Source organism: Carcharhinus amblyrhynchos, chromosome 10 (genome assembly GCF_965287045.1).
Source record: "Carcharhinus amblyrhynchos chromosome 10, sCarAmb.v2.hapA, whole genome shotgun sequence".
Taxonomy (NCBI): Eukaryota; Metazoa; Chordata; class Chondrichthyes; order Carcharhiniformes; family Carcharhinidae; genus Carcharhinus; species Carcharhinus amblyrhynchos.
In genome coordinates, this window is record NC_137333.1 from 79,309,918 (window position 1) to 79,337,255 (window position 27,338).

Sequence of the window (27,338 nt, forward strand, 5' to 3'; positions counted from 1 at the left end):
CCCTCTCTCTCTGCATACAGGTCAATAGTGTCAGTGCTGTGTGTGGTGGTAGGGGTTTTTTTCGTGTTCTGCTCGCCCTGGGAGTTTGGTTTGGGTTTTTTTTGGGGGGGGGGGAGAGGCAGGCTATATTTCACTTCACACACCCATAAGAGAGAGAGAGGGCACAGTCTGTTGTCCATTTTATCCGTCCGTTCCCCCCCCCCCCCACTCTTTTCCAATACATTTCAAATGGTGTCAGTGCTGTTGTGTGGTGGTAGGGATTTTTTTTTGGGCTCTCCTTCCCTGGGAGTTTGATTTGGGGGTTATTTTTTGGCTGTATTTCACATCAGAGAGAGAGAGAGAGGGCACAGTTTGTTGTCCATCTCATTCCCCTCCCTCACTCTTTTCCAATACATTTCAAATGGTGTCAGTGCTGGTAAGAGATTTTTTTTTGTGTGTGGAGAAGTGGGGGGGGGGGAGGTAGTTCTCCTTGTCCTGGGGGGTTGTTTTTTTTGTGTGTGTGGGGGGGGTGGGGGGTATTTTTTTTGGGTGGAGGCGGGGCGGGGGGGGGGGGGGGGAAGAGGTTGGTGTTTGACTGATGTGTTGACAGTGACTCCCTTGCCTCCCTCCCCCGCTCTCCGTTCATTGGTGCAGCCGGGGACAAATTGGCGCCATTTTGAAGCGTTCCGGGGGCAGGCGGCAGCGGCGCGGTGAGGATTGGACTGGAGCTGGAGCTGAAACTGGGACTGTTGGGGGGCTTCCACACGGGTGAGGAGCAACAACATTTCCCGAGGGGGATTATTTCTACCCCCCCCCCCCCTCCTCTTCCCATTTGTGTGTGTGTTTGTATTTGGTGTGTGTGTGTCGGCCGTCCCTTCTCTCGCCGTGTGGTGCTGGGCGGCTGGCTCGGCGTGTCCGCCTTTCCCTGTGTGTATGTGTTTTTTTTCTCCTCTCTTTCCACCCCCCCCCCCCCCACACACACACACACACACACACACAAACTCGGTGATGCTTTTTCGCTGCTGGTGGGTTTTTGTTTTCAGTGATCGGCAAGAGTGTTCCTGGACACTGCCTAGCTGGAGGGAGGGAGAGTGTGTGTGTGTGTGAGGAGAGAGAGAGGAAAAAAAGCTCCCCTGGCTGCTGCTGCAAGTCCTGGTGCCAGATTATGATTATTTTCCTGAGTGTTCGCTGGGGAAGGGAGTGTGAGGATTAAAAATTCAGATTTTTGTTTAAAAGTCTGATTTGATGGGTCCTTTCTCTCTCCACCCCCGCCCCGTACCATCCACCCACCCCGAAAGGGTCGAGTGTTTGCAGGGTTACAGGGCCTGGTTTCGCTCCTATTTTGCTTTGGCCTAGAACTTGACGTATTTGAGCTCGTTCACATATTTTTATTCCCTCCACACCTTCCCTTTTGCTTTCAGCAACCAATATTCGATGGGGGTGTTGTGCAGTGTTGTTTGAACAATTTGTGGGGGACGGCGTGTTGCATTGTTTAAATGACCAATTGAATCAAAAATTGATTCTGACCCAGTTGCTACAGGTACTGTATTAACTATGTCTGGTTATCGTTGTTCGGGGATAACATAATGTGTAGCAAGGGAGTGGGATAGTCGTGTATGACACTCCTGTCATTTCAGTACCTGTGATTAAACCAGCAGCCGTTAAGGATCAAGAATGGTAACAGGTTTTGATGTTGTGTTTTTGTATTTACTGTTAAGGCTATACGTTGGGTTTTATGAAACAAAGTTGTATGACCGGTTGACTTTTAAAGATGCTCTTCTGACAACTGATCTGTTGTGGCCTAATGCATATGTGTAACTTGAGAGAAACAAAACATATATCATTTAAAAACTAAATGGTCTTAATTTTTAAAATCTGAGTTAAATGTATTTTAATCTCCAGCTTAATGTGTAATATTTTAATTGTTCTACCATGGAAAAATATGAATATTATTAGACTAGAGCAAAAAGTAGTGTGAACAATCACAACCATTAACTTCAGATTTGCTGGGCTTTTGTGATGGTGTTGCAGGCTGTGCCTCCACATCGCCACAAAGCAGGAAGATACCTGTCGAGAGTTTATTTTATAGAGACATAAGAACTAGGCGTATGATTAGGCTACTTGGGCCTTTTAAACTTGTTCTGCTGTTTTAGTAGGAACATGGCTCAACTCTCCCTTATTCCCAAGTCCATTGATTTCCTTTGTACCCAAAGATCTATTTGGCTCTGGGCTAGTGAGTTTTTAAATAAGGAGAACACATAATATGCAGTATTCCAGGTGTGGTCTTGCCAGGACTGAATATAATTGTAATAAGACATGTGTTGCAATTCTTTTCTAATAAAGGGTAGTTTTTGTTTGTTTGTTCCTAATGTCTTGTTCTATCTGAATGTTAACTTTGATCTGTGTACTAGGGCAACCTGGTCCCTTTTCAATATCAATATTTCCCAATCTTTCAACATTTTTAAAAAAGTTCTGCTTTTTTTTCTCCCAAAATGGATAACATACTTCATATTGTATTCCATATGCCATGTTCATGCCCACTCACTTGACAGGTCTATATCCCTTTGCAACCTCCTGTTTATTTATCCACCTAACTTTGTATCATCAGCAAATTTATTACCTTTGGTCTCCACCTCATCACTGATACTGATGGCAAATAGTTGAGGTCCAAGTAAAGATCCTTGCGATATCGCATTTGTTACAGTCTGTCAACTAAAAAAAAACCCTGTTTATTCCTGATCTCTTGTTTTCTGTCCACTTACTGATCTTCAATCCATGCTAATGTATTGCCCCAATCCCATGAATTCTGATTTTGTGGGAGAGCCTTTTATTGAATGATTTTTAAAAAATCAAAATACACACCCATATCTATCATGATTTCACATTCTCAGGATACCAGCAAATTTTACAAAAAATAATGGCGTTTTATAAATCTGTGATTCTGCCTATCACCAATAATAGATTGTAGTTTTTTTTTCCTACCATTGATATCAAGTTAACTAGTCTTCAGTTCCTTGTTTTATTTTCTCTTCCTCCTTGAATAATGATGTTGTTTTCAATCTTCCACTCCGAGTGTTGTTCCAGGACCTAAGGAATCTTGAAAGATCACAAACAGTACATCCACTATCTTTAATTGCTTTTTTTAGTACCTAGGATGCAGACCATCAATCCAGAGGATGTGTTGGTATTGGTTTTGGTTCCATTATTTTCTCCAGTTCTATTCATGTACTTGTATTTGAGCTCCTTGTTCTCCACTATTTCCAGAATGTTTTGTGTCATTTGCCTTTAAATACAGATACAAAGTATTTGTTTTCATGTCATCGCTATTTCCTTGTTTGCCATGATAATTTCTACTGTCGCTGGTTGCAAGGGACTGTAATCTCTTCCCTTTTACATGCTGCAGGAACATTTATAATCTTTTGCTGGTTTGTTTTCTGTTTTCTCTCGCTCCATTTCTTGGTCGTTCTTTGAATTGTGAAACTTCCAGTGCTCAAGGTGTTTTTTGGCATCGTTCTCGACTACTCTTTCATTCTATACTATCTTTAATTTCTCTTGTTAGCCACAATGGTTGGACTAGTTCTTAATATTTTAAGGGAATGTATGTTAGTTTTGAATTTATCCATCCCCTCACTCTGATGGATGGTCCACTGCATGATCTTCAAATCAGGAGCCCAGCCCAAAATTGGCAAATCTGAGTGGGAGGAAAGATCTTTGCTGCAGTTTCATTTAGTTCAGTAGAACAAGGACTTCACTGGAGTCAATGCAGAGTAATGTAGCTGCATGTTAACTTCAGCTGTTTTGGAAATAAAAACACACAATGGAAATTCACTACTGGTGAAGAAGAATTTGGAAATTGTGTAGTTTTGTTTTTGTTTGGGTGAGGAATGTCAGGGTACAAGAATTGGAGCATTTTCCAAATTTTTTGTTTGCCAGCATGAATGAACAGGTAACAGATGCAGATGAAACTTTCTTCACTTTACCTGCACAAAACATGATTTAATTCCACCTCAAGGTACAGGTGCTGTCACTGACCAACTATATTCACCCCAAAATAACTAGTGCAATATCTTTAAGATACCTAGCTGAATTGTGGATGCAGAGAAGCACAACATGTTTAAAGTCAAGTTGATTTATTAGTCACAAGTCAGATTTGCATTAACACTGCAATGAAGTTACTATGACATTCCCCTAGTTGCCACACTGTGACACCTGTTCGGATCATTGCACTTACCTGGCACGTCTTTCAGACTGTGGGAGGAAACTGGAGCACCTGGAGGAAATCTGTGCAGATATGGGGAAAATGTACAGACTCCACATAGATAGTTACCCAAGCTGGGAATTGAATCTGGGTTCCTGGCACTGTGAGGCAACAGTGCTAACCACTGTGCTGCCTTTCTTCTGAAGTTGGTGGGTTCAAGCCCAACACCAGACCTGAGTACGTAATCTCAGTTGACAGTTTAATACTGATGCAGTTCTGCCTTAGTTGTAGTGTCCAGATTATTTGCTGTGTTGCCTAGGTAGCAACAGTAACAACGATTCAAAAGTAACTCATTGGCTGTGACACACTGAGGTTGTGAAAAATTCTATATAACAAGTTCTTTAAGTTACAGTGCATGAAAGATGAGGTTACAGTTAACTGGACTGAAACTGGTCAAGCTCATTAGGTTCCTTTCATCTCTAAGGAGTGTTTTCCCCATTAATTTAGACAAGGGCTAATTTCAAAAGTAAATTCTTGCGGTTAGGTTGTTATTTTTGAGTTGCTTTTATTTTAAAGCTTAACTCTGAACTAGTTTGTGCTGAAAGTAGATGTTTTGATATTGAGCTACAATGTGTGGACCCTGCTCTGTTGCTGATTGTGACATTTTTATCTAGACATCTGCACAGGACTTTGGATAGTGGTCTTTTTGAATTCAATGACTTGTTAACCTTGGTGATTATAGTTCAACTGTTGCTAGTTTTAGACTCTTTCGTAAGTGGGGTTCAATCACTTGCAGCTTTACAAGTAAAGTTTTGGTTTTAGCAGTCATATGGAAATCTGCAAACTGCCTTTTAAAATTTGACTTTAGTACTACAGATAGATTTACCCAAATCTATTATGTTAAATCCCTGTTTTTGTTTTGAGGCGGAAACAGTCTGAAATTCTTGGAGTTTATAAAATACTGCAGATGCTGGAAAGTTGAAATAAAAGTGGAAATGCTCAGGCAACATCAATAAGGAGAAGAAAGTGCAAATGCAACTCAAGGGGGCATTAGTGCTTTGTGCTTGCTGCGTTTGTAAATTGTTCTGTGTCATTTTAATGTGCCATTAGAGTAACTAGCATGTTTCAAAGTGGGTAGAATTGAGCACATGCAATTATTGTTGACATTTAATTTGTAAGTTATTCAGCAATATGAACATTTTAGCAGCATATATTTAATGTTATAAAACAGCCAAGATGCTTCAGAAAGATTTTATTTGAAAACAAACTGAACCATGTAAGAAGAAAGTAGAATATGCAAGAGGTGCAATATAATGAGTGCCTTAAAGTGGGGAGAGGTAGAGAAATGAGGTGACATGTATCTGGGATGAAATTCCAGAGCTGCTTAACTTGACAGCAGTGGAACAATTAGAATTGGGGGATGCACAGTGGATCAGAATTGGAAGAATGCAAAGGATATTTTGGAGGGTTTAAAGGACAGGGAAGCCATGAAGTAATTTGAAAACCAGAATGAGAATTTTCGAGTTTCAGCATTGCTGAAATGAGTGCTAATGTCTGTCAGCAAACTTGAATGGGACTTGGTGTGGGTTAGGATCCTGACCCCAAAGTTTTGGAGAAGCTCAAGCTTACAATAGATTTGAAAATTAGATACATTTCAGAGATATTTTTACATCATTTGAGTAATTTGTGATAGCTGCCAGGGTCCTCCAACCCTGAGGTTTTCTTCCTCCTTATGTGTTTTGGATTAGTTGAAACAGAATGATATAATTAATCATCATATGTTACTACTAAGTGGAGGGTGAACTGGAAGACCTGCATTCGTATAGTTTGACAATCTGTGGATGTCCCAAATCAATTTCCCTTTGTGTGTGCTTGTTTCTTATAGTGCACAGTCCCTTAAGATTGCTGCAAGATTGCACATATGCACATCTTAAAGAGGCCACTGATATGTGTAGCTTGTTTTTTTTCTCCCCCGCTTCGTGGCAGATTTCTGAATGCTGCACAGACATGCAGCTTGTTGGGGAACATGTGACTGATAGCCAGTGAATTACTTTCAAAATATAGTTAGTGTTTTAATGTAGAAACCATTTGAACATGGGAAGGCCCCACAATCTGATAACAATCAGACAATCTGTTTTAGTTATATTGGCAGAGGAATAAATATTGACCAGAACTAAACGAATCTTTGGTGTTTTTGTGCCAAGCAATTCCTTTTCTATTTTAAATTGTTCAATTTTTTCATATCTGGAGTTAATGAGTCATTATTAACTTTATCTTTAAATAAAGCTGTCGTGAGAACTAGTCACTACTTCAGGGAAAAGGGGTCTGCAGGAGAACAGGACATCATAGCACATTGAATCAATACTGTCTCTCTCTTAACTGGATATTCCTATTTACAGGTATATCTATTAATAGTTATGTATGAGAACACTTGGCAGAATGTTGATGTAAGCTGACCTTTTACCAAGTTGCAGATTGTTCTGAGTTTATTTGGCACTGCAAGGACTTGATTAACTTGTTTACTTTTTAGAGTAATATTGTACCAGTGTATCCATTTAATACAATGATATTTTGAAATCTGGCCGTTTTTTTGCATATTAGCTGCAAGGGAACCAATTAATTGAGTATTTGGTTGAAATGATCCACCTTATTTGCAGGCTGTCTTGCATTGAACGTGCACAAATCCATGCTGTCAACGACTTTGCAGTTTAAAATATGATATGCTTTGCTTCATAGTTGTAAGGAAGTGAATTTGGATTAAGCAAATAATCCTATATAACAAACAAAACATCGTGTGTTCGATAATCAAAAAATGTTTTGATAAATTGCTTTTTCAGTTGTATATTGATTTGGACAGCAAAATGGGTATAATAATATCAGGGAAATAAGGTTGATTCTTATGTGCATTTTAAAAACTTGTCAAGTATGGAGGAAATAATTACATCAGAGTTGCTGAGAATTGTACTTATGTTTATTGAGTGCTGTCATTTAACCACTTGGCCTGCAGATAACTGTCAACTGTGGCCTGCGGTTGAAATTGCTCCCACATGTCCCTTCCAGAAACAAATGCAATAAAAGTGCACATTGTGATCACTAAATTGAATGCAGCAAAATTAGACTTTTCTTTATGATTAAGTATAACTATGACTGTACAACTTTGAGGATATTGGGAATGTAGAATTTGTCTGTGATCCAAGTTAAAATGGCAGTGGTCCCTTGAAAGTGGATATAGAGAGAATAGAATTTTCCTACTTGCAAAAGAGCTAGATTTGCTTTTCTGCAGTGTGTTTAAGTGCTGTTATTTTAATGGGAAGAAGATACCTAATGTTAGCATGGAATGTTTTTGTCTGGTTTGCACTCGTCAAGGTCAGGGACTGAAAGTACTGGGGAATGAAATGTTTCCACTTAGTTCAACCACTTCTAGATCAGTTGTCAGCATAAGCCATATAGATAATTTTCCTACATTACCCTAATATTAGCTAAAATTCCCTGTCCGATTTCCCAATTAATAGTTGGATTTTTTTTTCTTGCTTTTCTAATGAACTTCCCAAGCTCATTGCTCTTGAGTGCCTTTTAGAGCTTGGAGAGAAGAAAAAATGGTTCAATCTATCTTGGGAATGAATTGAAGGAGTCGTCCTTTCAGTGAATGTTACTGCTCACACCGTTCTTTCATGGATGTAAGCATCACTTGCTACCTCTCCATAATTGCAGTTGGCTAGTGATGAACTCTATCCCTAACACCATATGGGCTGCAGCAGTTCAAGGAGTTTGAGGATTTTGATCCAGGATGGCATGTGGCAGGGACCTTGCAGGTGGTGATGTTCCCATGCATCTTTTGTCGTCCTTCTAGAGGTCATAGGTTTGCAAAGTGCTGTTGATAGAGTCTTGGTGAGTTGGTGCAGTTCACCTTCTAGATGGTATACATTTCTGCCACTGTGCACCACTAGTTGAGTAAGTGAATATTTAAGGTGGTGGATGAGGTATCAGTCTTGTGGGCTGCATGTCCTGGGTGATGCTGAGCTTTTTAATGTCACTGGAGTTCCACTTGGATTATTCCATCACACTCTTGACTTGTGTTTTATAGATGGTGGACAGACTTTGAGTCGGGAGATGAGTTAATCACTTGAAAATTCCCAGATTCTGATCTCTGCAGGTGCAGTATTTATATGGTTGGTTCAGATTAGGTGCTGATCAATGGTAACACCAGGATATTGTTTGTGGGCGATCTGTTGATTCGAATGTCGGGGGAAGATGGTTTGATTTGCTCTCAGTTGTGATTGTCATTTGGCTCGAAAGTAACTTGCCATTTATTAGCTCAAACTTAAATGTGGTCTAGGTCTTGCTGCATATGGACATGGACTGTTTCATATCTGAGGAATTTGTGCAACAATGTTCAGTACTACTCAATCTACACTTAGGATTGAGGTAAGGTCTAGGACACTACCCTGCAGAGTTTCTGCAATTATATCATATGACTGAGATGATTGACTTCTAACAACCACAACCATATTTGTTTGTGCTGGGTATGATGCCATCCAGTGGTTTCATCATCTGTCTTCCATATCTTTTGAACCTGTATGCTACTTTTGTAATTGCATTTTGTAATGGAAAGGCTGGTTTTGTTTCAGAGATTTGTATGGATGGTAGCTTTGCAGGGCTTTATGCCCTATTGCTTGTTATAGTGAATTTCTGATATGGACTGAATGGTGAGGCAACCTAACATTGTTGAAAATTGGCCAAATTCTTTAGTGTCTTTTTGGCAGCAGAATCTTGTGTGCCAGTACTTGTTATTATTTGATATTAGTGTAAATGATCAAAAGCTTTGTCAAAAAGGGTTTTGAGCAGTATTATAAAGGAGGAAAGGGAGCTAGATACATAGAAAGTTAAGGCAGGGAATTCCAGAGTTAGTGGCCTAGACAGATGAAGTTACAATCATCAAAGCTGGAGCATTAAAATCAGGATGCTCAAAACAGGAAACAAGAATTGGAGAGATTAGTAAGGAGTGGCAGTGCTATTGAGGAATTTGAAAACAAGATTGAGAATTATAAAATATTTGAAGTTTTGCTTGCTGAAACCAATATGGGCCAGCAAGCACTGGAGTCTTGCTTGAAGAGGACTTGCTGGAACTTAGGATGCGAGAGCTGTTTTTTAATGAGCTCAAGTTTAAGCACATTAGAATGTGGGAGACTGACTAGGAGTGCATGGATGAGAATTTCACCAATAGATGAGTGAGTTGAACAATGCTATGGAAATCTGTAAATCGATGATGTTGGTGATAGTGTGGGTAGTTGACCTCGGGGTCAAATATGACACCATAGTTCTGGATAGCCTCAAAGCAACTTGATTAGTTCATGCCTGGAAGCTAACTTAGGATCCCACTGGCCAAGCAATTAACCCAATTGCCCTTCTCCAACAGTTAAATAATTCAGGTTGTTGTTATAGATGCTTTGCTAATAAGACAGGAGGTGCAAACTCTTCACGCTCATCTGACATCATTTACCTTTGAACTTTGCAGAGTGACGGACTCTAATGAATTGGAATTGATACTGTGCCAGTTCACTTAGCATGTAGGGGCAAATATTGTGTAGAGATCTTTAAAATGCCACAAACAGGTGCAAAAAATACCCTCAAAGTTAAAATGAGAGTTGGAGTCAGTAGGTTGAATAGAGTTTTTTGGCATGGTCTGAAGACGATGGGCGGGATTTTATGGCCTCACTCGTCCCAAAACTAAAATCCTTCCTGAGGTCAATGGACCCTCCCATGTTCCGCCCCTCACCTGCTCAGATTCCTGTGGTGGGTGGGCTGATAAAATTTTGGCCAATAGCTTTGGTTTTTCCAATGTTTTAATTGTTTGAATTTTCTGATCAAGTTTCTTGATAATGATGTTGGACTGGTGAATATGAGGTTGAGCTGGATGTTGTCAGTTGTATGTGAGAAAATGAATGTGTTTTTCTTGGACGATGTCACCAATGTGCAGTGGGAAAGCAGAGAGTGCCAAGGATAGAACCTTGGCAAACACCAGAAGTGATAGGTGTGGAAGTAGAAAGAAATGATATTGCTGGTGATAGTTTGATTCTGATTGAATAGATCATAATGGAACAAGGCAACTACAGTCCTACCCAGCTGGATGACAGTGGATAAATATTTTGAGAAAGTTGGTGTGATCAGCACTGACAAATGTTAAAGCATTGTTCATGTTGTGACCTTGGAAAGTAATTTTGGTACTTTGCAGGGATTCAAAGCAAACTTTTGGAAGTTGTGCTTTAGAACTTGGAGAGAAAAGGTAGATTAGCGGTGGGATGGTGTGGTCAGGAGGTGAGTCTTTGGAGGCGATGGGTGATGGCAGTTGTTCAAGACCAAGTGATGGTACCTGAAGTGAGAACGCTTTTAACATAGCAAGAGGATGGGAAGTTGTCGGCAGTTTTATGAGGAATTGGAACTCGAACTACAGTGGGCCTTGTAGGGGCCCTGATTTTTTCTGGTATGGCTCATAAGATTGCTCCCTGGCCGATTTAAATTGGTTGAATATTTTACAGAATGCTGTCTGTGCTTAGGTGAAAGGAAATGTTAATATGAATGTAGATGGATCCAATCTTATGCACTGAAATTCTTTTGAGGATACTGTGAAATTACATGTATGTATAGTTTTGTGAGCTCATTTCTCATGTTACTTTAAATGAGTTTAAAGCTCATGAAACTGACAGTTATGTTTAGGAATGCTAAATGCAATATTGTTAAATTTGCACTGTTACTTCATGAGTTGGATTGAGGAATTTGATTGTTTGGAATGGATTCAAATAGAAGGGATAATGTACCAACTGCCACAAAACCATATCAAGCCACCTCGCCTTGACAGTTGAGTTCTTTTGGCAATGATTCAGTGGAAATAATTGATGTAATCCATCACTTTTTTGAACCTTTTTTTGTGAAGAGTTGACTGAGTTTGCATCTTTCTTGAACTACTTGGGTGGGTGGGAGGCAGCAGCACCCAGGCCTAGTTTGTATAATCTTTTCTCATAACTGATGAAGTTCAAATATTGTTCTGATACTAGGTTGCACCCCCTCTGTCCAAAGCCAGTATATCCTTCCTAAGTTGTGGTGCCCAGATCTGCTCAAAATGGTCCAAATGGCTTCTAACCAATGTATTCTTACACTCTAGATATAATGACCATCATTCCATTAGCCTTCTTGATTATTTTCTGCATCTGTTCATGGCATTTTAAAGATGTCTATGCAATATTTGCCCATATATGCTCAGTGAACTGACACAGTATCACATTCCAATTCATTAGAGTCCGTCACTCTGCCAAGTTCATCATCAAAGGTAAATGATGTCAGATGAGTGTGAAGGGCTTGCACCTTCCTCCTGTCTTATTGGCAAGGCATCTGTGACAACAACCTGAGGTAGTTAACTGTTGGAGAAGGGGCATTAGATTAATTGCTTAGCCAGTGGGATCTGAAGTTTGGTTCCAGACATGAACTAATCAAGTTGCCTTTGGAATACATGGACAACATCTTAAAAATTCCCCAGGCAGTTGGCAAAGAAGGTTGTGTGGCAAGCCAATCCCTTGTATGTTTTAAGCAGACATTTTCTCCTCAGGACTGAGGACAAGCAGCTTGGAAAGAAGATGCAGTTAGAGTTTTATCTGTCATTTATTTTTTTCCCCTACCAATCTGCAGACAGATTTCTTAAGACTCCAATCCAGCATGACTGTTCCCAAAGAACAACCAACCTGGTCATCTATACCTTTAACCAGGAAGCATCAAGGCCACTGACTTCCATCTGAGCTATCAAGCAACTGACTATCCTCTTTCTCAATTCTAATTGGGCTGACCTATCCTTCCACAGTTTGTAATTTGTGTACTTTGTCTCATTAACCAAATAAGTTAAATTAACAAACTGAACTAAAATGCTGTTCCTTAAAGGAATGCTGCATCAAAGTAAACAGTTTCTCAAAAGAAACTTGAAATCAAAGGGATTTATAATGCACCCCAGTCCCTGTGATGCCCACTGGGCATGGAAGGTCTCTATGGTACCAGCTGGCAATGATTCAGTGGAATCATTGTGAACTCCCTTTCCATGGATATCTGGCAGCGAACGTAGCCAAGGAAGAGGAACAACTTGTGGGGATGCGTGGTCCCTCAACCACCTGCTGCCTCGAACTATTAATGGCCAGCTTGCCTGGGTCCAGGAGCAGGCTCATGAGGTCCTCTTCTCTCCCTGGCTCTGTCTGGGTGACTGAAGTTTAGGTGCATGAGGCTGAAGTACAAAAGAAACAGATGTTTCAAAAAATTGAAAATGGGGTGTAGACGAGCACAATTCTCATGAGATCCACTAACTCCACATGGCTGCAAAAGCCACCTGCACCTTAGGAGCCTGTGAACTAATGCAACTTATTGTTGTATGGCTCTGCTGTGTGCAACTACCCATGATAAAAGGAGACGGCTCCCATGTAGAGTCCTTCACTAGGGACTTCTGCTGGCAGACTGCAACAAAACATGCTAGGGTGTGTCTGGACAGAGGATGAAGGTAAGGAGGTGAAAGATGTGCAGCAGCACCCTGTACAGAAAAGCCATCTATGTCATGTGAAAAGACATGGCTAGCATTTCTCTGAGGTAACTCAGATTCTGGGGCACTGGCCCCAAGCCCCCAAACCCTCCCTCAGGTGCCAATGTGAAATTCCATCTGAGGAGAGGTACACTCTCGGGTCCACAGCATACCTGATTATCCTTGAGATCCTATTTCCACTGGGACTGAACACCATTATATTAAGGTGTTCGATAGCATTGGCCATGAGCTGGAAGCTCTATGACAATTCAGAAGGGGTGATCCAGCCTACCCGTCTACTACCTCGCATGTCCCTGATTCTAGTCATCTGAGCAGCCACGTCAAGTTATAGCAGTGGAGGTTGGGTTCTTGAGCAGCACCTTTTGACAGCCAATAATCCTGATGGAGAACTGAAGCATGAGGCCAGACTTTGATCAAGTCCTGATAATAAAAGATGTGTAATGCCAGTATTGAGTTACAAAGACCCTTCTGGTCTTTCTGCACGTCATCATTCAGGCTGTGCACCTGGCGGTGTAATCTTTTGGATTGGTTAAGAAAGTCCTTTGTTTAACTCAGTCCTATTGGTCACTTTATGATCACAGTGCATAACGGTTTTAAAAAAAAATCTTGCCAGTAAGTACTTAAAACAAAAACCTGTTGTGGTGTAAAGAGGGGAGCCATTTGACTCTTCCTCACCTGATTGTAAGAATAAAACATAACTTTGGGCACATAGTATTAAAGTTTTTCTGAAAATGAAGTCAAGAGTAGTGTTGTTTCCTGTCTTTTTTTTTTGCCTAAATCACTTAAATTGACACGTTAACCAATCTGAGGTCAGGTCTGCAAGGTTGCCCTTGTGCTGCAGCAATAATACAACATTTGCTTTCACATCAAGTTTCTTTCAAAAGAATTGGATGAAAACAATTGTTGAGTCTTGTATATCTTTCACATTAAAGCAAGCTGGCAAAGGCTTATTATTGTTTTTGTTTATAACAACTTTGCCTCGAGTCAGAAAGTTGCAGGCTCAAATCCCACTCCAAGACTTAAGTGTACAAAGAGGACTGGACTGATGTGAAATGCTAAAACTGAGCTGTCCTTTGCGGTTTCTGTAGTTAAATGGATGGATAAAGTTCTGTACCACTTTCTGGAAGTATTCTTTATCTGGTTAGCACTGCTGCCTCACAATGCCAGGGAGCTGGTATTCTCCCTGTGTCTGCAGTTTTCCTCTAGGTTCTCCAGTTTCTTCCCACAGTCCAGAGATGTAAGGTTCAGTGGATTAGCCATGATAAATGTGTGGCATCATGGGGATAAAGGCAGGGATGGCTGGGTAAGAATTTTTTTTTAAGAGTGGGTGCAGATCAAAATGGGCTGAATGGCTTCCTTCTGCGCTGAGGATTTTGTATAGGTTAATTGATGTTTTATCCATTTGTTGTTTGTGGATTTCTACTGTACACATGCAACAACCATTCAGCTTCATTGCAGGTGGAGTGTTTTGGAATTATTTTTGAAATGCTATAATTTAATTATAAATGTGGCTGTTGATTATTCCCCAAGGGGCTTGAACTCTTATTCCTTTGGTAGTAAGCTAATGTCTTTGGCCCCCATTACAACCTTGGGCAATAAGTTCTCATTCCTGGCAACTTTTTGTCTATTAAAGAAAAAACCAGACCACTTATAGTTTCAATGTCTTATTCAACTTTTAACTTGATCTCCAATCCAACATTCTATTATGATTGTCTATATAACTTTGCCAGCTTAATACCTTGCTGCATTCAGTTGTTCCTTTGCTGTTTTAAAATTTCCAATTCTCTTTTAAATAGCTTCTTAGTATAGACCTATTGTGAATACAGTTAATCTGTTATCTAAGTTGTAGACTTCCTTGCTGATCTATATTGGCTTCCTTTTCCAACCCATTTATAATCCAAGCTTGTATAAATATACAGCCTGAACCTACCCTATTTCCATTTTTCCAATATTTCAGCCCTACAGCCCTTTTACATTCTCCAGCCTCTTGCAAATCCCCTGCATTCGCCTCAGTGTTGGGGACTGTATTCATCCATATAGGCCTGATATTAGTCTTGATATTCTTTGCCATTTTGAGTTCTTCTTTAAAACTGACATCTTTCAACCAATAATTTGATTACCTCTTCCAGTATACACACTTTCAAGTTAAACGCAAGTTGTTGCTAGAGCTATATGACTTGATTTTTCACTCGCTGAAACCTATTATCTCATTGCTAATAGCTTTACAGCACTGCAAAAAGAAGTGAGTGAACTTTATTGAAATGATTCATCACAACAATAAAGGAATAAAGACAAGAACAGAAGTTCATTTTTGGCACAAGCACAACATTGATAAGTTATTGTCATGGTTACTGGTAATTTTGTATCTGACAATGCAATTAAGTGTCTGAGCTATCTCTGTCTTGTTATTGGCTAATGTAATAAACCTGTTTTTAATATAAGAATTTGTCTGAACATTCCATTGCTTGAGGTCAATTGGAATTTTTGTATTTTCTCCTGTAGTTCTGTGAAGAGAGTGCTATCTTCAAGTTGGGTCGATCTCTTGTTGAGAGGTGATGAGCATGTTGCTTTTGTATACTGCTGACTGCAAGAGATTTAATTAGAGAATTTAAGAGTTAGAATGAAGTTCTAGAAGCATAGAATGAGAGTAAAAGGTAGAAATAGAAGGTGTGCTGGGCACAGCTTGCAAGAAATCGTCTCACTCCAGCGCCAGATGAAAGCATGTAAAATCGCCAGAACCAACACACCCCTCCCTGAGTAGCTCAAAGCATTCTATGGCCATTTTGAGCAAGAGTTCAGCGAGAGTATGTCCTCCACCCAGGAAACCTTGGATGAACCTATATCTGAGGTCACCATTGCCAATGTCCATGCAGCCTTCTCAAAGGTCAACCCATGGAAAGCGACTGGCCCAGATGGGGTACCCAGAGGAGCACTCCAGATCCTGCACGGGTATTTGCAGACATCTCCAACTTCTCTTTACAACGATCTGACGTCCCTATTTGCTTCAAGCAGACAACCATCCTGGTACCAAAGAAAAGCCAAGCAGCGTGCTTTAATGGTGATTATCCAGTGGCTCTAACATCCATCGTGATGAAGTGGCGAAAAGTTAGTCATGCCACAAATCAATTGCAGCCTCTGCCTGGATACAGTACAGTTCATCTACTGTCACAACAGGTCCACAGCAGATGCCATCCCCTAGCCCTGCACTCAACTCTGGAGCACCTAGATAACAAAGACACCTATGCCAGACTCCTACTTATTGACTGCAGCTCAGCCTTCAACACCATTATTCCTATGAAACTCATCTCCAAACTCCATGGCCTCTGCGACTAGATCCTGAACCTCTAACCCACAGACTGCAGTCAGTGAGTATAGCTTACCTTCTCCACTATCATCCTCAACACTGGTGCCCTACGAGGCTGTGTCCTCAGCCCCTTTTATTAGACTTTGTATACATCTATGTGTGGCTGAATTCTCCATCAACTCGATTTTCAAGTTTGCTGATGACACCACCATAGTGGGTCAGATCTCAAACAATGGCGAGACGTAATAAAAGAAAGAGAATCTGGTGTGATGACAATAATCTCTCCCTCAATGTGACAAAACAAAGGAGATAGTCATTGACTTCAGGAAACGTAGTGGAGAACATGCCCCATTTCCATCAATGGGGACAAAGTAGAAAGGGTTGAGAGCTTCAAGTTTTTAAGCGTCCTGATCAGCAACAACCTGTCCTGGTTTCCTCCATGCCAACATTATAGTTAAGAAAACCCACCAACACCAAGTATAAAGCCTCCACTTTCACAGAAGACTAAAGAAATTTGGCACGTCAGCTATGAAACCATCGTTCACGTGCATCATAGCATTTTTTTCAGTTGTATCACAGCTTGGTATGGTTCCTGCTCTGCCCAAAACCACACAAGGAACTACAGAGGGTCATGAATGAAGCCCAGTCCATTGTGCCAATCAGTCTACCATCAATTGACTCTGTCTACGCTTCCCACTGGCTCAGAAACACATAATCAAAGACCCCACTCACCCCAGACATTCTCTCTTCCACTTTCTTCTCTTGGGGGTGGGCGGGGGAGGAAAAGATACAAAAGTCTGAGGTCATGCACCAACCAACTCCAATAGCTTCTTCCCTGCTGCCATCGGACTTTTTTTTTGAATGGACCTACCTCGCACTAAGTTGACCTTTTCTACACCTTAGCTATGACTGTAATACATTCTGCACTCTCTCCTTTATGCATGATATGCTTTGTCTGTATGGCATGCAAGATTCAATACTTTTCACTGTGTATAATAAATGTGACGATTCAAAGACTGAGGAAAGCCCCATTTTGTTAAGTTTTTATTTTGCTGGTGGGGAGGGATTGTGTGCAGGGTTCACAACTAGATCTTGATACATTGAAGAATGTAACACTCTGGAAAAAATCTAATTGTCCTGGGACAATAAAACTTAATGCAACACTCGTAGAGGTTTACAGCATGGAAACGGGCTCTTCGGCCCAACTTGTCCATGCCACGCTTTTTTTTTAAACCCCTAAACTAATCCCAATTGGCGCATATCCCTCATATATACCCATGTAACTATTTAAATGCTTTTCAAAAGATAAAATGGTACCTGCCTCCTACTACGACCTCTGGCAGCTTTTTCCAGACACTCACCACCCTTTGAAGAAATTGCTCGTCTGGATACTTTTGCATCTCTCTCTCTCTCTCTCTCTCTCTCTCTCTCTCTCTCTCTCTCTCTCTCTCTCACCTTAAACTATGCCCTCTAGTTTTAGACTTCCCTATGCCCCTCATTATTTTATAGACCTCTAATAACATTACCTGCAGCCTCCTACGCTCCAGAGGAAAAAAAAGTCCCAGTCTATCCAGTCTTAAAATTAAATCCATCAAGTCCCAGTAGCATTCTAGTAAATCTTTTCTGCACTCTCTGTAGTTTAATAATATCCTTTTGACGTTAGGGTGACCAGAATTGTGCACACTATTCCAAGTATGGCCTTGCCAATGTCTTGTACAACTTCAAGACATCCCAACTCCTGTATTCAGTGTTCTGGCCAATGAAACTGAGCATGCTGAATGCCTTCTTCACGACCCTGTCTGTCTGTGACTCCACTTTCATGGAGCTGTGAACATTACCCCTAGATCTCCTAGTTCTGTAACTCTCCCCAACGTCCTACCATTAACTGAGTAAGTCCTGCCCTGGTTCAATCTACCCAAATGCATCACCTTGCATTTGTCTAAATTAAACTCTCTGCCATTCATCAGCCCACTGGCCCAATTGGTCAAGATCCTGTTGTAACTGGAGATAACCTTCCTCAATGTCCATCATGCCACCAATCTTGGTGTCATCTGGGAAATTAGTAACCGTGCTCCCATGTTCTCATCCAAATCATTAATATAAATGACAAATAATCGTGGGCCCTGCGCTGATCCTTGAGACAGACTACTGATCACAGGTCTCCAGTTTGTAAAACAACTCTCTGCAGAAGCCAATTTTGTATCCATTTAGATACCTCACCCAAGATCCTGTGAGATTTAACTTTACGCAACAACCTACTATGTGGTACCTTGTCACAAGCTTCATGAGCTTTAACTTCTTTGAGTCTGTGTGGCACTGTATTGAATGCTTTCTGAAGATGTACGTACGCCACATCAACAGCATAATCTAGGCTAACACTGCTGAACTGGACACCCCTGCTGGAGGAGAATTTTCCTGGAAACCACCTAGGAACCTTTGCTCCTCTGCTGTTTTATAGTAGAAGTTTGGGAAGTCCCTGTTATAACGACACTATGATGTTTGCATCTTTAATATCCGTGCTGGTTTTGTTTGTCTACATCCTTCTCACGTGTATGTAATTGTATCTTTTTTTTGTTCCTTAACCCTAGCCAAATAGTTTCAATCCTTAAACCTTTAAAACATCTTTATCCAGTACGGCAATGCTCTTTCTAACTAATACCATCATGCCATATATTGACCCTAATGTCTAGATGTTAGTTTTTCACACGCAGTACTTATCAGCCAAGCAAGTTATAACTGTGGTGTCACAAGAAACTGACAACAGCTGAAATACTCACCAAATAATTAGCCTCTTCTCCTGCAACAAGGGAAGACTTTTTTTTTCCCAGACTATCTCTCACTCGGGATGAAATCTCCTTCACTTTTTTTCGTGTGCCACTTACTCATCTGTAATATATTATGAGCTCTGATTTAGTGTTGGTTGAGTATCTGAGGACAAGGTGAGCATTATTATGTCCTAATTTGAAATCCTTGTCAGCCTCCTGCATGTATATGAAGGTATGTTGCGAGAGTCATTTATGTCTGTTGTCTGGTATCATTGGAACTATGTCATGATGAGCTATCTTTTGAGGTAGTGGGGAAAGGGGGTGGGGGGTTTACTGAGATGCTAAATGACTGCCTTTCAGCTTTTAAAACTAAATTCTTACTCCACTGACTTTGAAAAATTAACTTTAGGGCACAGGCCCTAAGTTAACAAATTGTTGGCAACTGATTGCAAATGCATTTGCAATTGGACCTTTTGAAACTAAACTGTATATCTAAAGGAGTAATACTTAACACACTAGTTTTGGATGTCATGAAGTAATTTGCAATGGGCCATTTCAGTCCACTGTTTGTCCTGAACAAATTTTGGCTTGCAACTGTATCTTTATTGTTAACAATATTGTTTCAAGATCCATGATACCTTGGTACTGAACAGCCCTTCACAGTTGCAGCAGGTAGAATATTTCCTTCAGATGCATCACTTGTGTTGATTTAACTTAAAATATTGTTTATATCAAGTGCACGTAGTGTCTTGAATTTCCAACACATTGCATGGGAGGAAAACTGTTTAGATCTGCCAGTCTATTTTGATCATAACTGTTACTTGGCTATAGTCACCAGATTAGCTGGTGGGCAGCCTTTCATGCCACTGGATCGTTAATACAACATGAACTTGCATTGATGTAGCAATTTCTTTCATGGTAATTTACAGAAGTATCAAAAGGATGCAGAGCTAATAAATGAGATTTAAAAAACATGCTGGTCAGGTGCATTGGCCATGCTAAATTCTCCCTCAGTGTACCCAAATAGGTGCCAGACTGTGGTGACTAGGGGAATTTCAAGTAACTTCATTGCAGTGTTAATGTAAACTGTACTCGTGACTAAATTTTTTTAAGTTCAAACTAGATTGACAATTTGTCCCTAGATGGTTATATTAGTTTCATATTGACAACAGGTCTTTTGAAACCATTTTAATCATTCGTTTTTATTAATGCAAGCAGGCCATTTTATGCTTTAAAGGTGGTGTATTTGTGTGGCTATTTTAACTTTTATCCCTTGTGTAGCGATGAGCACAGCTGTAATTTTGCACATGTAACTTGTTCAGCTTTTCTAATTGCTCTTTAATTTGAATATTGAGAATTTTGATAAAAGCAAATTATTGCAGATGCTGGAACCTGAAACCAAAAGAGAAAATGCTGGAAAATCTCAGCAAGTCTGGCAGCATCTGTAAGAGAAAAGAGCTGATGTTTCAAGTCCAGATGATTCTTTTGTCAAAGCTTTGATAAAGGATCATCTAGATTCAATGTCAACTCCTTTCTCGCCTTACAGAGGCTGCCAGACCTGCTGAGATTTTCCAGCAGGTCCAGCATTTTCTCTTTTGGTTTGAGAGTTTTGAGGTTGCTGAAGTTTGACTGCAATCCTCCTACTGCTCATCTGCTTTTCTGTCATGAAAGGTATGATAGTAGTTGGAAATCCCTTTCGTTGTTTGAAGAGCTAAACCAGGTTTGTCCAATTTGGTGCTTCCCAAGTTCTCTGGACTTGGCTTGCCAAACCAACATTGACCTGACTTGCATTTTGCTTGTCTAATCACAGCTAGTTTTCCCCTGCATTTGCTGCTGACTTGGCTGCTGTAGTGAGCCCATGCAGGTCGAAACCAACCTGTGATTGGATGAGAAGCAAATACTGGAAAGTTTCAAGGTGAGTTCCACAGCCTTCACTGAGTAAGCATCTCTTGGGGTTGGGGGTAAGGTGTTAGTGTGGATAGAGGATTGGTTGTCTAATAGGAGGCAGAGAGTTGGTATCAATGGGTGCTCTTCTGATTGGTGGTTGGTGACTAGTGGAGTGCCCCAGGGATTGGTGCTGGGGCCCTCAACTATTTACCATTTATATAGATGATCTGGAGGAGGGGGCTGAGTGTAGGGTGTCGAAATTTGCTGATGACACAAAGATAAGTGGAAAAGCAAATTGTGCGGAGGGTGTAGAAAGGCTAAGCGAGTGGGTGAGGACCTGGCAGATGGAGTACAATGTTAGCAAGTGTGAGGTTATCCACTTTGACAGGAATAATAGTCGGAGGGATTACTATTTAAAGGGCAAAAAGCTGCAGCATGCTGCGGTGCAGAGGGACCTGGAGGTCTTCGTGCATGAGTTGCAAAAACCCAGCCTGCAGGTGCAGCAGGTGATCAGGAAGGCAAATGGGATGCTGGCCTTTATAGCGAGGGGGATTGAATATAAAAGCAGGGAGGTCTTGCTGCAACTGTACAAGGCACTGGTGAGGCCGCAGCTGGAGTACTGCGTGCAGTTTTGGTCGTCACACTTGCGCAAGGATATTTTGGCCTTGGAGGGAGTGCAGAGGAGGTTCACTAGGCTGTTACCGGAGCTGAGGGGGTTGAACTATGAAGAGAGGCTGAATAGACTGGGTTTGCACTCGTTGGAGTTTAGAAGGATGAGAGGGGATCTTAGAGACGTATAAGATAATGAAGGAGATGGATAGGGTAGAGGTAGAGAGATTCTTCCTGTTCAGGACTAGAGGGCACAGCCTCAAGATAAGGGGGGGGGGGGGGGGGGGCAGTTTAGAATGGAGTTGGGGAGGAACTTCTTCACTCAAAGGGTGGTGAATCTCTGGAATTCTCTGCCCATTGATGTGGTGGAGGCTACCTCGCTAAATATATTTAAGACGTGGGTAGATAGTGTTTTTGGTAGGTATGGGGAGAAAGCGGGAAAGTGGAACTGATCCACTTCAGATCAGCCATGATCTTTGTTGAATGGCAGGGCAGGCTCGAAGGGCTAGATGGCCTACTCCTGCTCCTATTTCTTATGTTCTCTTTTGTGCGATTGGGTGTGTGCGTGGCTCATTCCAGTCTCCAGGTTCTTTATTCATCCACACAACCACTACATACTCACTCAATGGATGAGTGAGCGCTCTGAGACTTGGAAAGAACCCAACCAGAGACATACACACACGCCCTCATGATCACCTTTATTAATTTTTTTTTAAATGATCAAGTTATTACTCGATTATAGAGTAAGTTGTTTCCTTCCATTCTTCAGCATTTTTTTTTTGAGTTCCACTTTATGCCAGAGCTCTATAAAACATATTCATCAGCCCCTTAAGTGAGGGGGAAAAAAAATTAAAATGTTTCTTTTCATCCACACTCCAGTTGTGTAGCTGTTGCATTTCAAAAAAGTCCCAAAGACACCAAAGGTGATTCATGAGTAAATAGGGGTAGGCCATTTTAAAAAAAAATGACGTAAAACAACACAATAGAAACATGATAGATTTCAATATTTGGAGACCTAAATTCTCAAAAGTACATTTGAAGACTGTGGAAAGCCAAGATGAAAGGAATGGAAACATTTATGAAAACGGGTTTTTAACTGTAGTAGGTTGCTGGGGAAGGGGGGCTAAATTCCATTGAAAATCAGCTCTGTACTTGAGAGTGTGTTGGAAAGTTGTTCAAGTCTTTGAATTAAAGAAAAACAACTTCGTTTTTAGGAGCAATTAATATTTGTCCTGCAATTTTTGAATCTCCCTATGGGGTTTCAGTTTGCCTAAGGATTGTTGCCAACATGATATTTTCATGGGACAAATTTGATAGTCATTTTCGCTTTACTTGTAAGATTTTGTTTCTAACTGTATATGCTTTATCTTGAGTTATAGTTTATTTTAACTTTTTTTAAAGTAAGTATTGTAATTCAAGTTGTAAAAGTCATCACTGGCGTCCTGAGCCTCTCTATTCAGTAGCTTTCCCACCTCATTTTCTATAATACAAAAAAATTACAATCAGATGAGACAGATTTCAATCTGAAATCTGGCTTGTACAATTATAACATCAGCTGAGGTCGTAACTGATCAAAATACTATAGTTACTGGATGCTGGCTGCAAAAACGTGTTTGCATTGTTGTAATCTTTATCAGATCAAAGTGCCTAACTGTAAAAGACTTGTGTTCTTTGAAATATTCTATTACTGGCTGAAAATATCTGCTACTGCAGATTTAAAAAAATTTTTGCGACATTACTGTTTTGTGAAATTTTAATTTCCTAGAATGGAAAACTACATCAGTCAAATAAATTTTTTACAGAAACATTTTGAAACTTTACACCTGAGACTTTTTAAGGCTTTAACTCAGATTGTGGTTGGTGCAGACTCGATGGGCCGAATGGCCTCATTCTGTACTATAGGGATTCTATACTGCTATATTCCCATTACCAGGTAAATGATGCTAATCCCTTCCTCGTAACATGGCCTTCTGTTTTGGCTTTAACGTTTGCGTGTTTGTAGGCTAATTGTCTGGAATTTGCATACGTTGAACTTGTGAAGTCTAATTATAATTGTACCCAGGTTTGGAGCATGTAATTTGTTTCTGAAACATATGATATAGTACTATGCTTATAATTCATGTAAATTTTTTTAAAAAAATCCGTTCTGAAGAATATCACTGACTTCTGAGCTGATGAACTGAATAGTGGTTCATTAAAAATGCATTTTACACAGTAAATTCTCTCAGGTTATTGATCATGAATCTTCAGCTTCATGCACCACCATTACAACACTTCTGATCGCTACTCATGCATGTTGAATGATACGACTCATCCATGTTTAACGATGCCAGAGGAAGCACTTGAGGAATGCAAGGGTACATAATGCACTCTGTCTGTTCAAGGCTTCCGTCATTCCCAAGACTGCTTTGCTTTGAATGTACTGATGGCTGAATGAGCCCTGAAAAACATAATGTGACAGAGATCCAATCTAACAGTTGTTAAGAAAACGTCATGTTGGCTTACCATACCAACTATGTGTCTCTGATGCCTGCCCACAACAGCATTTGTGGGTGTGACTGTCTCTCAATCCTCGAGCATAAGTCTCAACTTCACTGAGAAAATGCTATTTTTGTGGGGTTTTTTTTGGTACTATATATAGTGGTACAAACAGGGACAAATTTGTACCGTCACAATGACTAACATAGAAACTGGAGGCAGGAATAGGTCATTCAACTCTTCGAGCCTGCTCTACCAATTGCCTTGATCATGGCTGATCATTGAATTCAACATCCTGATACCTTTTGGCCTGAAAAGCTATATCTAATTTATTCTTATTCTCAACATTTTGGCTTCAACTACGTTTGTACTCACCACTGTCTGGGTGAAGAAATTTCTCCTCGCCTCAGCTGTAAAACGTTTACCTCTTATCCTCAAAGTATGATCCATAGTTCTGGACTCCCCCATAATTGTTAACAACATTCTTTCTGAATCTATCCTGTCTAACCCTGTTAGAATTTTTCAAGTTTCTGAGATTCCCTCCAGTGAATATAATCCTAACCTTCTTGGTCTCTCCTCATATGACAGACCTCCCATCCCAGGAATCAGCCTGGTAAACCTTCATTGTACTCCCTCTATAGCAAGGACATCCTTCCTCAGATAAGGGCACCAAAACTGCACAATATTCGAGGTGTGGCCTCACCAATGTCCTGTACAATTGCAGTAAAATATCCCTATGCCTATACTCAAGTCCTGTCATGATGAAGGCCAGCACATCATTTGCTGCCTTCACTGCCCGCTGTACTTGTGTGCTTGCTTCCAGCGACTGATGCACGAGGATGCTAAGGTCTCGTTGAGTATCCACCTCTCTCAATTTACACCCATTGAAGTAATAATCTGTTTTCCTATTGCTCCAAAGTTGATAACTTCATCTGTATCCGTATTGTGCTGTAGCTGTCATGCAGATGTCCACATAATCAGCGTGTGCAAATCACACTGAAGCGTCACTGCACCCCCCCCTCACAGCTCACCCTCCCACCAAACTTTGTATTATCTCCAAATTTGCAGATGACCTATTGAGTTGTTTAAGAAGGGTGCCAGGCAAAAGGCGGGGAATTATAGGCCGGTTAGTTTAACGTCTGTGGTAGGTAAAATGTTAGAATCCGTCATTAAGCAGGAAATTGCGAGGCATCTTGAAGGGAATTGCTTGATAGGGCGGACGCAACACGGTTTCATTAAAGGGAAGTCGTGTCTGACAAATTTACTGGAGTTCTGAGGATGTGTCTAGGGCAGTGGATAGAGGAGAGCCGGTGGATGTGGTCTTTCTGGATTTTCAGAAGGCGTTTGACAAGGTACCTCACAAGAGGTTATTGCAGAAGGTCAGGGGACATGGAGTTGGGGGTAGGGTGTTAGCGTGGATAGAGGATTGGCTGTCAAATAGGAGGCAGAGAGTGGGGGTCAATGGGTGCTATTTGGATTGGCGGTTGGTGACTAGTGGGGTGCCCCAGGGGTCGGTGCTGGGGCCTCAGCTATTTACCATTTATATAGATGATCTGGAGGAGGGAACCGAGTGCAGGGTGTCGAAATTTGCTGATGACACCAAGATTGGGGGAAAGGCAAATTGTGCGGAGGGTGTGGAGAGTCTGCAGAAGGATCTAGATAGGCTGGGCGAATGGGCCAGGAAATGGCAAATGGAATTTAGTGTTGGCAAGTGTGAGGTGGTCCACTTTGGTAGGAAGGACTATTACTTACGTGGCGAAAAACTGCAGCAGGCGACGGTGCAGAGGGACCTCGGGGTCCTTGTGCATGAGTCGCAAAAACCCAGCTTGCAGGTGCAGCAGGTGGTCAGGAAGGCGAATGGGATGCTGGCCTTCATAGCGAGGGGGATTGAATATAAAAGTAGGGAGGTCTTGCTGCAGCTGTATAGGGCATTGGTGAGGCCGCAGCTGGAGTACTGTGTGCAGTTTTGGGCGCCGTACCTGTGCAAGGATATTTTGGCCCTGGAGGGAGTGCAGAGGAGGTTTACTAGGCTGATACCGGAGATGAGGGGGTTGAGCTATGAGGAGAGGCTGAATAAACTAGGCTTGTACTCGCTAGAGTTTAGAAGAATGAGGGGAGATCTCATTGAGACGTATAAGATGATGAATGGGATGGATAGGATAGAGGTGGAGAGACTCTTCCCGCTCAAAAAAGACAGTAGGACTAGGGGGCACAGCCTCAAGATAAAGGGGAGGCGGTTTAGAACGGAGTTGAGGAGGAACTTCTTCACTCAAAGGGTGGTGAATCTCTAGAATTCTCTGCCCGTTGAAGTGGTGGAGGCTGCCTCGCTAAATATTTTTAAGAAGCGGGTTGATGGGTTTTTGATAAGAGAGGGGATTAAGGGTTATGGGGAGAGGGCGGGAAAGTGGAACTGAGCCTCAACAGATCAGCCATGATCTTATTGAATGGCGGGGCAGGCTCGAAGGGCTAGGTGGCCTACTCCCTGCTCCTATTTCTTATGTTATGTTCTTATGAGTTCCTCCTTCCAAAGCAATACATAATGTGAACAGCTGGGGTCCTAGCACAGAACCCTGTGGAACCCCACTAGTCACTGACTGCAATCGGAAAAAGACCCATTTATGCCAACTATTTGCTTTTTATCCATTTCAAGACATTACTTGCAGTCCCACATGTTTCAATTTGGTTGTCCATTATGTGAGATTTTTGTGAAAGCCTTCTGAAAGTCTAACTAAATCACATCTACTGGTTCTCCTCGGTCAACTCTACTAGTTACATCCTCAGATTCCAATAGATTAGTCAAGCATGACTTCCCTTTTGTAAATCCATGCTGACTTTGTCTAATTATACCACTGCCTCCCAAACGCTGAGGTATGAAATCCTTGATAATAGACTCTAGCAACTTCCACAGACCAACGTTAGGATCACTGGTATATAGTTCAGTTTTCTATTTACTTTCCTTTTTGAACAGCTGGCTCACATTAGCTACCCTTCAATCTGTTGAACTATTCCAGAGTCCAAATAATTTTTTTAATATAACCACCAATGTTTCTACTATTTCGGGCCACTTTATTTTGCACTTCACACCAAGTCGCATACCATTGTCCTTTTACAATACAATTACTCATTCTGATTTATTGATGCTTAAAATAAATTAAAAGCATGTTGACCATGATATTGTAATTTGCCTCTTATTCCTGGCTGTGCTGTGTACATGGTGTTATTCAGTGGAAAATTGACCAGACAGCAAACCTATTAATCACAGGCTTTGTAGGACACCATTGAACACTTACTTTCACTTCCTTGCTGCTGGAAACTTGATGATTTCAGTTGATGAAAGCAACTTTATTGGCCTTTTGACAGCTCTGGGGATTCACTGGCATCCAAAAGCATTGACCAATGCCAAATTCTGTTCTTCAAGAAGGATGCTGAATATTTCCAGCAAACTAATTAGTAGGCTAGTAGCACAGCAATACCCTTAGACAGCAACTCCTCAGCTTTGAGTTCTTAACGTTGGAAACACTTGATGTACTTCACTATATATTTAATTGG

General features: G+C 41.0%; 1 protein-coding gene across 3 annotated transcripts in view; it reads left to right on the forward strand.

Annotated features, from left to right (window-relative positions):
* The first annotated feature begins 664 nt into the window (after window positions 1–664).
* The window catches only part of pds5b (PDS5 cohesin associated factor B), a 193,336-nt gene continuing 166,662 nt past the window's right edge, over window positions 665–27,338 (forward strand). For 2 of the 3 annotated variants that reach the window (XM_080197450.1, XM_080197453.1), the window contains exon 1: window positions 665–747. The gene's annotated coding sequence lies outside the window, so the exon portion shown is untranslated. The remainder of the gene's footprint in view (window positions 748–27,338) is intronic. The other variant, XM_080197451.1, reaches the window with a different exon arrangement.